The following is a 16,009-nucleotide window of genomic DNA, read 5'->3' on the forward strand; positions in this document are numbered from 1 at the left end:
AAATTGAATTGGTAATTGTATTTCTTGCATTGTGGTTCCAAATACCCTCTTTGGAAAAGGGAAAAATGTCCAAAATGCTTTCAAAATGAAGTGCTGCAAGATGAGAAGAACTATCACTCGGTTACCCGTATTTTATGCAGTGAAGTGGGAAAATATTTTGTTCTTTTTCAGATTTATTTTAGGTTTTTAATCCTGACAACAGTTTGTTTGAAATCTGTTCTGTGAAATCTCATCACGTCGTCCATGTGGAGGCAGCAAATAAAATTATGGTTAGACCCCGTTTGCCGTTCGATCATTCACCACGTACTTTAAACTCGCTTTCGCCAAATAAATTGTTGTGGCGAATTATGTTTGATGACAAATTATTCCTTGACTAAATTTACAGCTACAATTGGATGACTCAGTTTGTCTTCTCCGCTGATGCGGTATACTGATTTGCGACATACTGATTTGTAAATCTCTGGATGTAATGAATATAAATTATCAGTACTATAAAGAAGTAGAGGTTCATATAATTGTTCAAAATTAGAAAAGATTCGAATGAGTGTGATAAATGTAAAGTAAATCAATTAAAAAAAATGATAGATTATGATAAATGTTCAGTTACCAAATTAGTTTTCTCCAATATCTTAGTTTTATAAATTTGAGAATTAATCATCTCTTATACTTTAGTTGCATAAATTCACAATAAGAATATATGGAAAAATGTATGGCAATGTTTTGAACAATGGGTAAATGTAATCATATTTCATACCAATGACGCATGAGTATAATTTCATAACTAAAGCATGTCTTCTCAACAACACTTTCACATGAAGGCAATAAATTTTCTATTTTCTATTATTTGATCTTTAATGTGTATGCTAATAAGCTAATTATGGTGGACCAATTGGGATTTTTATCCGCACCTGTTTCATCACCTCCAGTTGCATCTAGTCCACCATTGGATGATTTACAACTGTTCTATTCTTATCCAAAGGTCAACATTTTTCCATCCTTCACCATGATTTTTCCTCTCAAACCTTCAACCTCTCCTCACCTCAAACTGCTCTCATCTCTCCTGCTCTGCAGTTTCCCTCATTGACTCGCCGGAGAACCCTAAAATCCTAACCTAACCGGCATTCGCCGGCCGAAGTTCAGGATGAGGTCAACTCTTGACCATCCGAGTTGAGCCCAAAAGTTTAGAAATTGATCCTATAGACTTAAATGACGGATGAAGACCCGGCACTTGTTGGACTCACCGGAGAGAGAAAATTACTCCTAAGGCATTAAGCGAGATTTTGGAGCCCGAGCTATGCAAGAGGACTTCAAATCTCAAATAAAATATACCATTGAGTTGGTAATTGTGTAAGGTACCTACCCTCCGAAGCTCATCGCGATCGGCCTTCGAATGAAGAAGATATAGGGGCGGTCGGATGGAGGCGGTCAGATAAATTATCTGACCGGTCCTTTTTCAGTGAAGGGCAAAATGGTCATTTCACCTCTTAAAAGCTTTTTAACTTTCCCAATTGAACCAAATTCGGGATTTTGGTTTTCTAAAGGGAGAGAGCTCGTGGGAGAGGAGAGAGAAGGAGAAGAAGCTTGGGGAAGAAGCAGTTGGAGCAAATCGACGGTGCGGAATCGCGATTTGGAGGTATGATCGCGTAGAGAAGTAAGTATGCTTCAACATACCTAATTTTGGCCCAATTCCATGAGGTTTTTGATGGGTAATTTCATTTAAATGTGAAATTGGAGGGCTTAGGTTGAGGGGAATAATTTTCTGACTCCGTAGAAAGATTCGCACGGCCGTTGTGCACGTCTACTTTGAACCTCGTGCGAAACCGAGCATTTTCGACCGAGTTGACTCGGTGAGCTGCCCGCCGAGTTAACCGGGTCGATTTGGGACTGAGTTGACCCGCCCTGTTGAACCGAAATTAATACCCGGTTAACCCACATTTGATCTGTGTTCAAATTGAATCCCGAATTAAATCTAATTTAGCTTGTTTATTTGCTAGGTTAATTGGGTCTTGGGCATTCGTTAATTTTGTGAAATTGTGGGACTTTGCACGTGAATTCTCGATTAACATGTGAGGATAACATCGCATATACCCCTGCCGAAAGGGTAGTAGCACTCACGGGATTCTTAACCACATGCATCTAGACAACCACACCGACTATGAAAAGTGCTCTGGACATCAGAGGACAGTGTCCCATACCACAGCCGCTGATAACCCAAGCTAGGAATACCAAGATAGGTAAACCCCATTTCACCGTCACATACATTCATATGCATCAATCAAGTGAAGTAACCAATCACATAATCACATACAATTTACCTTTAATCATTCAATCAGAAATACAGTATGATACGCAGGATTATCGAGATTATAGAAGGTAATAGAAATTATCATGCAATACCACATTATTCACAATCCAAATACACAATGATATTACATAATATATGCGATGTTATCCTCACCTGTTAATCGAGAATTCACGTGCAAAGTCCCACAATTTCACAAAATTAACGAATGCCCAAGACCCAATTAACCTAGCAAATAAACAAGCTAAATTAGATTTAATTCGGGATTCAATTTGAACACAGATCAAATGTGGGTTAACCGGGTATTAATTTCGGTTCAACAGGGCGGGTCAACTCAGTCCCAAATCGACCCGGTTAACTCGGCGGGCAGCCACCGAGTCAACCGGTCGAAATGCCGGTTTCGCACGAGGTTCAAAGTAGACGTGCACAACGGCCGTGCGAATCTTTCTACGGAGTCAGAAAATTATTCCCCTCAACCTAAGCCCTCCAATTTCACATTTAAATGAAATTACCCATCAAAAACCTCATGGAATTGGGCCAAAATTAGGTATGTTGAAGCATACTTACTTCTCTCGCGATCATACCTCCAAATCGCGATCGCACGCGATTGCTCCAACGCTTCTTCCCCAAGCTTCTTCTCCTTCTCTCTCCTCTCCCACGAGCTCTCTCCCTTTAGAAAACCAAAATCCCGAATTTGGTTCAATTGGGAAAGTTAAAAAGCTTTTAAGAGGTGAAATGACCATTTTGCCCTTCACGAAAAGGACCGGTCGGATAATTTATCGACCGCCCCATCCGACCGCCCCTATATCTTCTTCATTCGAAGGCCGATCGCGATGAGCTTCGGAGGGTAGGTACCTTACACAATTACCAACTCAATGGTATATTTTATTTGAGATTTGAAGTCCTCTTGCATAGCTTTCTGGGCATACCAAAATCTCGCTTTAATGCCTTAAGGAGTAATTTTCTCTCTCCTGGTGAAGTCCAACAAAGTGCCTGGGTCTTCATCACTGTCATTTAAGTCTATAGGATCAATTTCTAAACTTTTGGGCTCAACTCAGATGGTCAAGAGTTGACCTCATCCTGAACTTCGGGTACACGGACCTGAAATGCCGGGTTATTAGGTTAGGATTTTTAGGGTTCTCACATCCTCCCCCCCTTAAAATAATTTCGTCCTCGAAATTGAGGTATCGAGGCTCCAAAGAGGGTTGGATACTTCGCTCACATCCTTGAACCTCTTACCATCTGAAGAACCCAAAAGACTTCTCCTCCTTCATATCTCCCATGAAAGACAAAGTCTAACACCACTGATCAAAATCTCCTCACCATGCTTCTTTAGATCATCTTGAAATCCAATTGGAGGGGTACCATCGGAACAAACCGAACCTTCTTCTCTAAACAAAAGATGACTGCCTTATGAGCTGTCAACCAAACCACATCTAGGTTCACATTGAAAACTCTCATATCAAGTTTCACAAGATGTGCATCTCGGTCTCTTCCTTCCACAGACGCAAAATATGCATCAAAATCTCTTACTTCATCAAGTCTCACTATAGATCAAGCGGGTGTACAAAACACTAACTCAAAACTCAATTTTGTCAGACTGTACACCTTCCCTACCTGGGGACACTGAGCTGGTCTTGCTGATGCTATTCCCTTACTGAGGACATAACTTAGATATATGCCCCAGTTGGTGATAAAAAGAATAGAGAACATCCTTCTGCCCTGATGCTGCTACTGCCGCTGGTCCTGCTGGTCTAGGACTAGGGACTGAACTGGGGTCCGCATAGAATGGTCCCACTTATTGAAGAGCACTACTTGGATGAACTGCACCACCAACATTCCACCATACCTTGCAACCTAGAGACTGGAATTGCGGTGCGAGATATGATGTTGGTCTATTGAAATTCCCTTGTTTCTTGTTCACAAACTGATTGCTCCCTTTATTGGCCAAATTCCTTTGCAGCAAAAAAAACTTTCCCTTTCTCCTACCTCTACTTTCTTTGCAGACTTCACCACCTGAGCATAGCTCTCAATAGGCTAAACAAACATATAAGTCCGAATGGAAGATCGCAGCCCCTTGCAGAACTTCTGGGCTTTCTCCATGTCAACTTTCATGAAAACAAGGCAAAGAAAAGGAGTTCTTCAAACCTTTTTTGATACTCCAGAATTGACAATGATTCCTACGGAAAATGCCATAAAGTTGGAGCTTCTGATCGGCACACAGGATCTTCTGGTCCTCGGTGCATCTTAGGTGTCGAAATGCCTTCTCCATTTCTCTCAACCACCTACTAGGCAACAGAGGATCATTAGTCACACCAGTGAATGAAGGTACTTGGAGCTTAAGAAAATGCTCCACCAGTTTGGTGTGGGGTCTCAAACCAAAGTCTCCCACATTTCCTCCCTGAGCGCAGAACCCGGCTTCATTTCCACGGGGCAAAGCTCAATTCCCCCGACTCACTGCCAACAGACCTTGCATCAAAGTGTCGATATGGGTTTCCTATTGCTTCAACATATTACCCAATATATTCAACACATCTTGGGTAACAACCACCTGTGGAGTGGTCGAGAGGTCATCACCTTGAGCAGGAGGCTGTTGGGGAACTTCCGCTTGAGGTGGGTCACATGTAGCACGAGACATAGTGACTTTGCATTGGGCTAGAGTAAATCCTTGACACGCGCCAGGTCTCAGGCCAATGGTGATGGGAGAGAGTGTTGACCTAATCCCCAGCCATGGTTGATGTGACAGGACCCAACTACTGCGGTGAACCCAACAGACGGGCTTAAGTGCCGTGAGGGTGAGTGATGAGACTACTCAGAGGAGGCTGGTGTGTTATCTTAAAGCGTGTCTACTGTAGAGACTGCATGGTAGAAGTTATAATCATATCTTCATGTTCATTCTTTTATTCATCGACTGTATATGCTGATATGTGTGTGTGTACGTGATGAATGCATGATGTATGATATGTTAGACTCACTGAGTTCTGTTGAACTCATCCTCTGGGAATATTGTCTTTTCTTTAGACTCTGTTGCAGGTTGTGACGACTCATATTACTTGGAGAGTCTGCTGGCGAGCGAGAATACGAAGATGCATGATGGGATGTGTACTTGTGCAGATTGTGCTTTTGGAGTCCAGCCATTCTGAGGCTTGGAGTTTCTTTTACTTGGGTTGGGTTTAGGTTGTTTCCTCCTTTTTCCATTGTTAGAGCGCCGTTTGACTTTGAGACTTCCGCTGTAATAATCTTAGATTTACTTTCTTTTATATTCTTGCTCTTGGATTATGCTATATAATATTGTTGTTATGGATTGGCCGCGAACCGAGATCCTGCGGAGAGTATCGCCCCACGGGTATTCGGGCGTGTCCGAAAACCAGCTGGGTGGGGTGTGACAGAGTGGTATCAGAGCTCTGGTTCGAATCCATTTATAACATGGATACTATGTAGCGGGGGCATCTTGAGTCACCGATCCATAAGTGACTCAACTAGATTATATGTGAATAATAGGTATAACCTCTAACTTGAAATCAACAGTGATTTAGAGAAGCATAATGAAGCTAACTCGGATAATGAACAATAATGATATTAAATACACAGTGTTAGTAATCAAACAAGACACAATAATCTATATGAAACGATAAAGAGCATAAGTCATAAAATATTACAACCCTTAATGTAAAGTGAAAGAGCGTGAACAATCACGCATAATAATAAAACAAAATCCTTAATCTCTTACAAGCCGAAATATAAAGTTCGGGAATCGAAATGAACATCAGATGTGACCAGGGGATCAATGCTAAGAATGTAGTGGTGGTGGATCTCTTCTTGCACACTCACCTATGGAATTTGAATGCTACCAAAATGTTATGCATTCCAAAATTACTTAGTAACATTCCCGTGGAATTAAGCTCAAATGCACATCGCATCCATCCCCGTCTACACAATTTCTCGAAAAATTTCCATATTTCAAGAAAAACTTCATATTTTCAATAAATCTCATATTTTCCTTTCTCCTTAGTTCATTTCCGCATTGTGAGTCGAAACACCTTACCCAAGGAAGGGCACCAGGATCACACCTCCTTGATGCAAACCTTTGCCATCTTCGCTCCAAATGAGGGACATCCCATTGATCTTTCTTATATCCATATAGAGAACGACGATTACCGAGCTGAGAACTCTCAGGGTAGTGAACTTGACTTTCAGGCGTCTCTTGACCGAACCGAGATCCTGCGGAGAGTATCGCCCCACGGGTATTCGGGCGTGTCCGAAAACCAGCTGGGTGGGGTGTGACAGGCACAACCAACAAACAGCAACCGACCACAGCCTGCCATCTCCAGTGTGGTGGTATTATTCTTCTTTTATTTGCATTTTGTGTAGATCGAATAAAAATGGAACGGCAAAGAATAGGAGGAGTTGATTCAAAATTGCTGAATAGGAAAGTGAAAACTCAGAGGGATAAATCTGAGTCTGGATTTATCAAATTCATACTAAGAAACGTCGATGATGAAGCAGCCATCAAGCACCGCCATCTCTGCAATTTCATCCGAGTAACTGTAAATGGCGAAATCCTCAAGTAATCTATCTCCTGTCCCCAATTACATTTTTCAAAAAAAAGGAAAATAATTTTGGGTTTCCTTCTCAAATCATAATTTTTTCCATCTCATCCGTTCTATTAATTTTCCACGTTAGGTACTAACTTCCAATCAATTTGAATTTTCAATTAAATTTCTCTGTTGAACTTTCTGTGGTACTTGGAACTTGTAGCCCCTTCAAAAGGAATAGAATCATGCCTATAAATTTGGTTTAGGAAGTGGTAGGAAATGGGTTTTGGAAACCGAAGAAAAATTCCTCATAAATGGGATTTGGGTCATTGTGACAAAGATGAGATCTTGGAAGAAGGGGAGTGAGAGAAGTTGTGAAAACAGTTTGCTATTATTGTTATGACCAAAGAGAGAAGATGAAAGAATGTTATGCCAGTGCTACCGCCGCCGGAGCCGAAGATGGAGAATAGGTTAAAAGGATGATGGTTAAGAATGGGAGAATACTGACCTTAGGATAAGAATAAGACAGTTGTTAATCATCCTATGGTGGACTGGATGCTACTGGAGGATGATGAAACAGGAGCGGATAAAAATCCGACCAATTGTTATGGTGTATCAACTATTTTATTACCTTTTTTCTTTTTTGAAAGCCATTAAAAAATACTCAAAATTTTTATATTTTATATTATTTGATCTTTAATGCAAATGCTAATAAGCTAATTATGGTGGACTCTTGCGGACGACAAAGCTCCCCCTGAGGATGTAATCGAGGTGCGCGCAAATTGGCCTAGATGAACCTCAAATACAAAAATTAATAAATAAAAATAAAATTATGGTGGACCAATTGTCATAGTGTATCAATTAATTATTATCAATTAATAAATAAATTATTATTATTTTAAAGACACTAAAAAAAAATACTCGAATTAATAAAAGCGTTTATGAAATCCTTAGTTTAGAATTGGTCAGGGTCCCTTCTTGTAATGCCAAGACAACTAAACTGTTAACAAAATAAGTAGTAGCCAAATTAGTGTCTATCATAAAAGTATCAATAGACAGATTTTGAGACTCATCCAGCAATAACATTATGCGAAGATTATTTTATTTATTTATTTTTTAATTTAGATTAAAGTTTGTCTATACCAACTTATGTGCATGCCCATTAATTATCATAGCAATAACTTTATATATAAAGGAGGCGAAAGATAACCATTGATATATAGGGCTTTGCTTTGGTCGCAAAGAGATTCAAATTCTTAACCTCATACCATGAAGTACTGGTCTTTGCCAATTCACAATTATTTTATCTTATTTTTTTAAATCTTGAGCCATATAACAAATATACTATTCCAACTGTGAGAACTCCAGCAAATTTTAATGTCAATCTAAGGGTTAAAATAAAAAAAATTACTTTTACCGTAACTACTACAACAACAACAACAACAATAAGCCTTGTCAAAACTAAATAGATCAGTTACATGAATTCTTGCTTTTCAATCAGTTTTGTTTGAGGCCCAAGCTTTCCATATAGTTTTACTCTAACTAAACCCGAAACCCATTGGGAGTCATCTTATCCGTTTCCTCTTCCTCCTGGCTATGCTTGGAAGAGTGGAGATTTTCTTTCAAGTGTCAAGGTATTGAAGCATGATAAGAGATTTACAAATGGTTTTCCCATTATTAATCAAAGCCAGGACCTTCTTGTGGATTGGATTCATCTGCAGAAGCAGAGAACTTTTGTCTCGTAGGTTCTCATCCTGGTGGTCACATCTGATCTCTCGATTTTCACTCTCTACCAAATGGGTCTTTGGGGCTGCCTCTTTCTAGAAAATTTTTGTTGAAAAAGATTCAGACTTCTTACAAAAGAAAACAGTACTAGTAAATCAGATCTTGAATTTTGAAAAAGAATCTTGAAGAACAAAAAAAGAGAGAAATCTTGAAGAACAAAAAAATGAAATGAAGATTTTGTGCAAGAAAGAGGCTTGCAGCCAAAGCAGCCCAAGCAGCCCAAGCAGCTTCAACTACTTGAACTTTTTGTGAAGAACAGTTGAAGAGATAGGTGCAGTGTGTTTAATTTTGTTCGGAATTGGCAGTTTCTAAACTTGTCATTCAGATTTGAGCAATATACTTATGTCTAATTTCTGTCTATCCCCTAGTTACTTTGGACAATTTTTTGTAGTTGTAATCCAGCATTAGTATCTATGCTGTGTGATCTACACGAGATAATTTTTTTTTCCACTCAATTTTATTCCATCTTATGGTTTTCCTTCCTCAATTGTGTCACATGTTGGTTTTATCCAGATAGGCTTAATGAGGAAGATGATTTATAATGGTGATCTACATATACCATTGCAATGGGGCATCGTCAATTGGTCTCTCTTTTTTTTGTTTTGATTCTCTTATTTATTAACATAAACTAGGTTCTTAATTGAGGTAAAATGCATCAACTAGTGCTTCTTCTTTTTTCAAACTACATTTGATATTCTTCTTTTTTCAGACTACATTTGATATATAAACATAACAGAGAATGTATGACTAAAACAGTTACATCAGCTGTTGTACTTCCCAAGGTTGCTAGACAACATATTATATAACCTTGCAAACAAGGGACAAATATCTAGAGACATTAGAGAGTTTTCATAGTTCTAGCAAAAAAGAGTTGGTCAATGGTCTTCACCAGGGAAGGGTGAGCTGTAAATCTATCCAAACATTGAACACCTTAGTCTGCCAGTTAGTCTCCACAAGGGGAAGGAAGAAGGCCGTTAAGAATTATACAGTTTCTCCATACATCGTCCATCCTAATTTGCAATACTACGGTCTTCACAGGGGAAAGGCATAAGGCTACTAAGAGCTATATAGTTCATCCATATGTTGTCGAGCCTAATTTGTGAAAGTCAGAATGCTATTAAGAGCTATACAGTTCGTCCATATGTTGTCCACCTTAATCTGTTGTTCCTTTGCTGCTGAAATTCCTCTCCAGTTATCGTCTAGCATTGCTTCTAAATGAATACGGAACAATTTCTTGGTTGTCTTCATATGTAAACAATATCCCTTGGAGATCAAAAAGTAACCCCACCACCAATTTTCTACGGATATGAGTTGGACACCTGCAATTGATAACGTTGAATTAGTTACTAAATGTCAATCCTCAAAGTTGCTAGGAACACTAGGAACTTGTGTGACTGTTTTGGTGGATCAGAAGAGTGCTCAGAGATCAAAAAGTAACCCCACCACCAATTTTCTACGGATATGAGTTGGACACCTGCAATTAATAACGTTGAATTAGTTACTAAATGTCAACCCTCAAAGTTGCTAGGAACACTAGAAACTTGTGTGACTGTTTTAGTGGATCAGAAGAGTGCTCATCGCCTAGAAAACCGGTGTGCTTATAGAAAATTGAGCAAGTCAAGAGTCAATAGTAACTAACAGTTTTACTTGGGTTGAAAGGAATTCCTTTCTTTACGAAGGTGTTTCTTGTGTTTTATATTATACTATCATATTACTATTTATAAAAGTAAAACCTCAAGCCAGTTATGATAAATTTTTTATTTTACCAAAATACATTTAAAACAAAATATCTTTTCTTCATTGAAGAAATCCTTTCAAGCAATACTATGTAATATCCATTGAATGATGTATCTAAAGAAATGTCTCACCAATCCTTAAAAGGTTCTCTTAAGAGGTACAAATATTCAACTAACACTCTCTTACGTAATGTCTCTTTCTCCACCTCCCTTATTTCTATCATATAAATATTATTCATAATCAAAAAAATTCTCACTATTTGTCATTCGACCCAAAAAATTCATCTAATATATTAATTTTAAAAAACACCTTTAAAAAAGGAAAAAACAAGGGTGCCTATGCACATTTAAAAACTTAAAAGCTATAAAAGAAATTAAATAAAATAAAACATTTCTATATTTAAATTATTTCAAAAATTACAAAAAACATGATGAAATAAAAAAGATATCATTAGAACTGATAAAACAAGTCAGCATTCCATTCCATCGAAACAATTGGCAACAATCTACAAAAAGATCAAGAGCACATCAACTAGGTTAACTATTGCATAATGTAAATATTCATCTAACTTAGCATTAGTAAACAATTTAAGTATTAATCATTCAAGCTTTAAGAAAATCTTCAAAAAGTTTTAGCTTAGCAATTTTGGGCATATCTTGAACTTAAGCATAATTATTAGTGACTCGAACTTGAATTTCAAATCATGATGTTGTTGTGTGACTTGCTATGAAAGATTTTAAGATTTTGATTTCAAATTGGATTAGTAATAGTATTTCTTACAATGGTGTTCTTCGAAATACTGCTCATTTGAATCACAAGAAGAGAAGAACACCACTTAGTTTCGCTACATCCTTTTCAACCCTAACCTCAAATTCTGAAAATCATATAACTAATGTTGTAGTTTATGAAAGAATTGTATAGATTTCCATTTTCATGCTAATCGATTCAGTTGCATTTAAAATGAAAATGAAGTACAAGAAATTAATTTAAATTTCTTCATGGACCAAATTAAGTATCATATTGATGATAATTGAAAAAGCTATGACACTCGTTTTAGCCATAACAAACATAACAAATTTAGGGCAAATAATAGCTTTTTGAAGATAATTGTGGATCGGTCCTATCAAAAGTATAGTATAGTTGACTGAAGAAAAAAAAAAGGGAGGAATTTATGAATTAGATATTTAGTTAACTTTAGAACACTAAAGAATTTATTATATGAAATGAATTCATAGAGTATTGATATAATAAAGAAGAAGAGGTTTGAGTAATTGTCCAAATCTAAGGAAGATTGGGCATGAGAAAGGTCAATGTAAGTCACAATTGAGGAAGAAAAAAAATGATAGTTTATGTTAAATGTTCAATTACCAAATTAGTTTTCTCCAATATCTTAGTCTTCGCAATATTTGAAAATTAATCATCTATTACACTTTAATTGCATAAATTCATAGTGAGAAATATGCAGAAAGGTGTTTCCCAACATTTTGAACGATAAGAAAATATAATCATGTTTCATACCAATAATGCATGATAATAGTTTCACAATTAAGGCATGTCTTTAGGACAATATTTTCACATCTTGTGAAAGGCAATAAATTTTCTATTTTCTATTATTTGTTCTTTAATGAGAATGCTAATAAGTTAATTATGGTGGTAAGATGGTGTACAAATTTTATTTTATTTTATTTATTTATTTTCTCTCTCTTAAAGCATTGAAAACAAAATACTCGAATTACTAAAAAGCGTTTTATGAAGTCCTTGGTCTAGAACCGGACAAGGTCCCCCTCTTTTAATGCTAAAGGCAGTTAAATTGTTAACAAAGTAAACAGTAGCCATATCAATGTCCATCAGGATCTACATTCTCTACAATTATCACCTCCTGCAATTTATTGTAATTCATATCTAAAATTATGACACGTGACAATTAATTATTCAACTATAACAATTAAAACCCATGTAAGAATTGAATCTAATCCTTTGAGTCAGTGATCTTGTCTCATTGTAGCGAAAAAAAGAAAAAAATAGAACTGAATCTAATGAATCTCTAAAATTAGCTTCAAGAAAAAAAGAAAAAACGAAATTGAAAGAATTTTAATAACCTATATTAAAACATAAGTTGGACACAATCAAATACCTCAACATAAGTTGGGTATGAATCAAATACCTCAAAATTATCAACACCTATGATTGTCAAATAATTAATTACATCCAAAAGGGAACAGTGCTGTTGAACAAGTAAGTCTTACATGTTCATTTGTTAGATTGAGTGGCCGAATTTTGGTAGCGTCAAGTTCTTAAGTTACAAGTTTCTATAGTTAGAATATGGGCTAAAATGGACAATAAAGAAGGAAATGAACCAAAATACCAACTATCACATCTAAATTAGAAATTTGTAAGTTAATATTTGACACTCTGGCAATTTAAAATTTTTCATGGACCAAATTAAGGATCATGTGGATGATAATAGAGTAAACTAGATGACATTGTTTTAACCATAAGAAGCATAACAAATTAAAGGGAAATACTAATTTTTTTGAAGATAATTATGTGGTACAAGCTTTTTGAAAATAAATGAATTTTTTTATTATGTATTTATTTAACTTTACAAGGTTTATGGAAGAAAAATTAAAGGAGCAACAAGAGACGTATAGGAACAACAGAGACGATAGGTACAACAAGAGCGAAGATAATTTGTTCATTTTTTCTCTCTTTCTTTAAAGCTCTCTTTCTAAATAAGGAGTAGTCCTTCACTTTCATGACATCGCCTCTTTCCCTTATGTGAGGTGGTAACATCTACTACTACAATTGGATGACCCCAATTTGCTTTCTCCACCAATGCGACATACTAATTTATAAAGATCTAGATACAATTTTAAAGAAAGAGAGCTTTATGTAATCCTTCAACATTAGGAAAGATTCAAATGGGTATGAGAAAGGTCAAGTAAGTCATAATTAAAAAACTAAAAAATTAAAAAAAAAATTACAGCTTATGATAAATGTTCAGTTATCAAATTAGTTTTCTCCAATATCTTAATATCTTAGTCTTTGCAGAGAATTGATCATCTCTTACACTTTAATTGCATAAATTCACATTGAGAATATATGGAAAAATATATCATAATGTTTTGACGATGGGTAAATGTATTCATATTTCATACCAATGATGCATGAGTATAATTTCATAACTAAAGTATGTCTTCTAAACAACACTTTCACATCTTGTGAAGGCAATAAATTTTTTATTTTATATTATTTGATCTTTAATGGGAATGTTAATAAACTAATTATGGTGGACCAATTGTTATGGTGTATCAATTATTATTATTATTACAATTTTTTTTTTTGAAAGATACTAAAAAGATACTCAAATTAATAAAAGCATTTATGAAGTCCTTGGTTTATGAAGAAGGTAATATCCTAGGTATTGTCCTGACATTAACATTCATTATCTTGCATTCCTCTTGTTTAGCCTTTGGCACATTAGCTCTAAAAAGTAACCCACTACTATTAAGGTTGGACTTCCTATTTTGAGAAGGCAGAGTGAAAATCTAAAACTATTTTGACAGTATTAAGATTTTTTTTTTGTATCAATTCTCATTCTCTTATTATGCCTATTTAAAAGAAATAAGTACGATAATTCATTATTGGTCAAAAATGAAAAAATGGTTTGGTGAATTTTGTAAAAAATAAGTTTGATATGTTAAAATAAAAAATTATTAGAAAATAATAGTGAACAAGTGAAAAAGAGAAAAAAAAAAAAGTATAGCTTTTTATAAAGGAATGTATATTGACTATTTTACCTTCATTTAATTATAAAATTTTAAGTAAACCTTTGTATAAATGAAGAGAATGAAGTTCTCATCATAATAATCCATCATAAACAAAAAGTTTATTATGAATTTTGGAGGCTTTTCTATTATTAAAAAAATTCAAATTCATAATAGATTTCAAATAATTTAAAATAATAAAAAATTTTCATAATTGATAATGATAATTGATATAAAAAGAGCCTAAGGTACACAGGGTGAGTATAAAAGATAAGAATACACTTAAAAAAAGTAAATAAGTAAATAAAATGAGCCACTTCAAGTGCATTTATTTGGATTCACATCCTCTGTAATTCCTTTCCCTACAATTCCCTATAATTTCCTCATAGGATTGTGTCATGTGGCATTTAAGTAATCCAACGTTCACCCAATTCAAACTAAATTTGAATTTTATTTAAACCCACCCATAAATTTAAATTTTATTTAAACTCTAGTTTGTTGGGTGATCATCGGACATCAAATTAGTGCCCGTCAGGATTTACATTCCCTACAATTACCACTTCTTGCAATTTTCGGTAATCCAACTAAGAAAAGAGGAGAAACGAAATTGTAAGAAATTTTCAGGGAATACATTGGCTGAATGGGTTTATGATATTACATTCATTATCATGCACATTTATTTTTATCTAAGCTTAGGCACATTAGCACTAAAAGGTAACCCACTCTTATTAAGGTTGACTCCCTATCTCCAAGGGCGGAGAAAAATTTTGAAACCATTTTAACAATATCAAGGTCCTCAAGAGTATAAAAGATATGCACATCATTAACAACAACCCAAAAAAAGGAGGGGGTCACTTCATATGCATTTCTAAACCGACGAATATCTTTAAGAGGTTTCTTATCATGATAGGCCCTAAGAATACGAGACAACACTTCCATGGCACGGTACCAGCTAAGAGAACATCCCTACTTGATACCCAACTTTGCCGTTGGAAAAATTACATGAGACCTTCAAATTCGATAGGGAAGGTGTTTGAAGAGATAAGGCACATCATTCGGGAGCAAGAAAAAAATTCCATCTAAATTTATTATAAGCTTTCTGATAAATCAAGCTTAAGAACCATTTAGCCAAATTTCTTTTTCATTTTCCTCTCAAAATAGATACTTAAATAGTAATAACAATCTTCTCTTAAATCTGTCTACCAAGAACAAGAGCATCTTAGAACAGTGAAATAAATAGATTCAATAGATGCTTCAATCTCCCAGCAAAGATTTTAGCTAGCATTTTATAACTAACATCAAACAAACTAGACCTAACATCTAACAAATTCGACATCACGCTTCTTAAGATTTAAGACAAGCTAAATAACCAGAGAACATTTTAGCATTTTTTTCGGATATGAGGTTCATTTGGGCCAGCTTACGCGCACCATGATTACATCTTTAAGGGAGCTTTCATATAATTAATGCCGCCTGTTGCGTCTAGAACTTCTTCGAGAGCCGGATATTGAGATGACCACCTTAAGAGCTCTCCAACCAAGTTGGAATAACTGGGATGCCTGCACACACAAAGAAAGCAAGAACGGTCCGGCCTAGTTTTGGCCCGGGAACCGCCTCCGACGCTCAAGTCAGCCTAGGCAACAATAATGGTTCTTGAGAGAGTTCTCAAGAACGTAATGAGTAAGTACTCAGATGAAAGTTCTCGTTCCTTTCTCCATGTAGAAGGTGGGTTTATATAGAGGTTACCTGGAGGCGGCGATTCCTTAAGCTCTAGATCGATAGTTGAGGAGTGAGTGGAGTAGTGGAATAACGGCTCCTTCTTTGTCGCACCTGATAGTGCCGTTATGCTGACTCACCTCCCTAATTCTCGGAATAGATATGCT

Source organism: Hakea prostrata, chromosome 11, assembly GCF_041222555.1.
Source record: "Hakea prostrata isolate BN-2017 chromosome 11, UWA_Hpros_2, whole genome shotgun sequence".
NCBI classification, from domain to species: domain Eukaryota; kingdom Viridiplantae; phylum Streptophyta; class Magnoliopsida; order Proteales; family Proteaceae; genus Hakea; species Hakea prostrata.